Below are 3,231 nucleotides of genomic sequence, written 5' to 3' on the forward strand. Positions count from 1 at the left end.
TTACGACCTTTTCTTGTTTTGAAAGCTTGTGATTACGAATGTTAAGTATAAGAAGGGAACACATTTTATTTCAGAGGTCATATCAGTGTTTTTGCATGTTCTAATAATACAGCATTTTTGTTTTCTTATTATATCTTATATTTGGTTTTGATTGTTAATAGAAGAAGACAATAAATGGTTGTCAGATTTGATTTGAACTAAAACAAGGTAAAAAAGTGAAAAAAGTAAAATCATATTATAGATATATGTATATATAGATATGTATATAATACAATTTGAAGAAATTCTTAATGTGTAGAATAATTGGTAAATATATGAAAGTAAAAATCTACACTTCCCTCTTAAATGTAGTGGGGTATAAGTATAAAGACCAATTAAACACCTAAGTAAAAAGAGGTACAACAACAGTCATAAAACTATCTGCAAACCTTGTTCAAAGGTGGGGAATCTGTTGAGGCCATTTGTTTGTCACATTTTTAATCAAGGTGCCAAAGCTACAGCTTGAGTTCAACAATAAAGTGATGACAGTATGGAGCCTGTAGATTTGTGGATTTGAAATTTACCAAGAATGATCAGCAGCTGAATTATGTAAGAAACATGAACCTGAACAATGTTATGGCCACAAAGTGTTACATTAAAAAATACTATATCATCATATAAGACACTGTGTCTATGTTTGGGAAGAGAAGATCTTCATGTGTGGACACTGCAGGTGGAGGTGGTGCAGGGCCTCCATCATCGCTGCAAGAGGTTGTAGGTGTCCCCAAAGATCCAGACCTTGGCTGGATAGAAAAAAACATTATAATAGAGAGAAATCATATCAATATCATATTGTAGAGTATAGAGAAAAAGACAAAAGAAACAGCACTCTGATTAGATGATCACAGATATCTGAAAATACATTATTCCCTCAGCTTAGTTGTAAACAGTCTGCTGAACCGTTTTACATGAAATAACAATAGAATAGAAACTAATACTCAGTTTGGTGTCATTGTGCAGGTTCACATGTCATGATGGTTCTCAGCTCTCAGTGATGTTCTTTATTCTGACAGAGACAGAATCATTCCAACAGATGTTTTGACTCCTGTCATCAATAATGAAATGAACTAGAGCTGAAAACTATCCGACTAACCCTTAACCAAACTTAATATGAACAAACACGACACACACGTCCGCTTCTCTGCTCTTTAACAGCACGTCCAGACACGACAGTTCACTGTAATAACGGGATCGTTTAGTGACCGTGACTTACCGACATTAACCCGCTGTCACTGTTAACAGTTCGGTAACATCACCTTCGCTTTGCAGAACTCATTTTAAAACACGTTATAACATGTTTTCCCTCGGTCTATGGTTTTAATACAAGCGGTTACACCACACAGTTAGCTTACACACAGGAACTTCAGCTAATATTACAAGATTTCTCCTCATATATGTGATATTTACCAAATGTGGAGATGTATGCAATTAGCTACTAAAATTATTTTAACACTAAGATATAAAGTTTACCTCGAATTATAAATGCTAACTGTGTTAACAGCGACTTCGTACCGTGTATCCAGGAGCCTGCTGCGGTCAGGTTGCCGGTTTAGACGGCCATAGCAAAGACTCTCTCTACAGTTGTCCTTGTTATTACAGACTGTTGCTGCACAAAGCTGGGGCATTTTAACACTAACTGACGGATTACTTGTCCCTGTCGGAGCAGAGAGGAGGAGCCTCCGACTCCATGGACGGCTTTCCTATTGCTGGAGCAATGATCCGGTCAGTCCTCACCACAGCTGCAGCCGTTTAAGCATCAGAGGAAGAGAGTTTAAGAGCCCGGCCCGCACATCATTAGTGGCGGCTGACATGATAGGCAGCTCGCCTCTGTACTGCCTTTGTGAACATTTGTGTGTAATTTGTGATTTGGTTTGAGATGCTGGTAGTGATTGTTGGGGACTGGGCTAAGTTTAAAATTCTGATTGTGCATCACACCCTTAGAAAAAGACTGTTGGACACATTAGGAATAGGGGTGCTGCTTCTTGTGTTTTTGGGTTGGTTAAAATCACATAATTAGGCTCTTTGTTGGTCCTGTTGCCCTACTTCAGTTATCCTCTTGCCTTGTTTGTATTTTTGTTTATTTATTTACACCTGGTTTTATGTTGCGGAAACCAACATGGCAGCAATGAACTGAAACCTGGCTATGTGAGCAGTCAGTAAGTGAAATACTCGGTGCGTAAAATTTCCCGGGCTGTTGTATCTACTTTGCTTGCGGAAATCAACTGCCTGGTGCTGGATGTGAGTCCCACAGCGTTGGAGGTTTTCCTTTCTCAGCAACGTGGTTCCACAATGGGTTTATATCTTGATGCTTCATGTGAACAGTGCAACATCTACTGGCCTGAATGCAAAATGGGCAAATACAAATGTTTGTATGTCGAAAATTGAATGTAAGTATAAGGGAAAGCATGATTGTATTTTATAATCCAAGCATAGAGTTACATACTGTAAAAGCAAATCAAAATGTTTTGTATGTATAAATGTATCAATATCAGTCAAGCTAAGCTCAATGTCTTTGTTTTAACTTTAGTGTCTAAATTGTAAGTTAGTTTGTAATGTGGGCAAAGAACATGTAGCTTTACTTTTAAATGTCAGCTTTGGTGGTTGTGCTGTAAAGGTGCAATATAAGATGTGGCCAGAACTTTAGTTTAAAATGTTCAAATAATTAATTAACACGATCAACAGTGTGTGAAGCAGCCACAGTGATGATGTCATAATCAAGACCTCCATCTGTTGTATTTCAGAGTTATATACTGAAATGCGCATGCGCACCAGCCAGCCCCGACCTGTCCTGTGTTGTAATACCACTTTGTGACTGTAGATGCTCTGTGAGTCAGTGGCGCGTCAAGTCTGCCCTCAGTCCCACGAAGAAGAACAACTTCCGGCAGCGCTTGAGGTTAGCATCACAGAAACACAGGAATGGCTGAATCTCCTAAAAGACGATATTCATCTGCGTCCCGCAGGACCGCTCCCGACAAGAAACCACGTTCAACGGCAAAGAAAAGAAGCAACACGAGTAAATCTCGATGTGGCTTTCCACCGCTGGAGAAGCTCCTGAGAGGAAAGAGATGTGGTTTGATGCCGAGCTCGCAACTTTCCTGTTAGCCTGGTGAGTAGCATCTATGTTAGCTCTTTAGCTAAAAGTATAATCAGTGCAACGACTGACAAACATTTCAGGTGGTGATATTGACGTTG

This window comes from Seriola lalandi, unplaced genomic scaffold, assembly GCF_002814215.2.
Source record: "Seriola lalandi dorsalis isolate HSWRI2012SDOR001 ecotype SW California unplaced genomic scaffold, Sedor1 jcf7180002054339, whole genome shotgun sequence".
In the NCBI taxonomy this organism is placed as follows: Eukaryota; Metazoa; Chordata; class Actinopteri; order Carangiformes; family Carangidae; genus Seriola; species Seriola lalandi.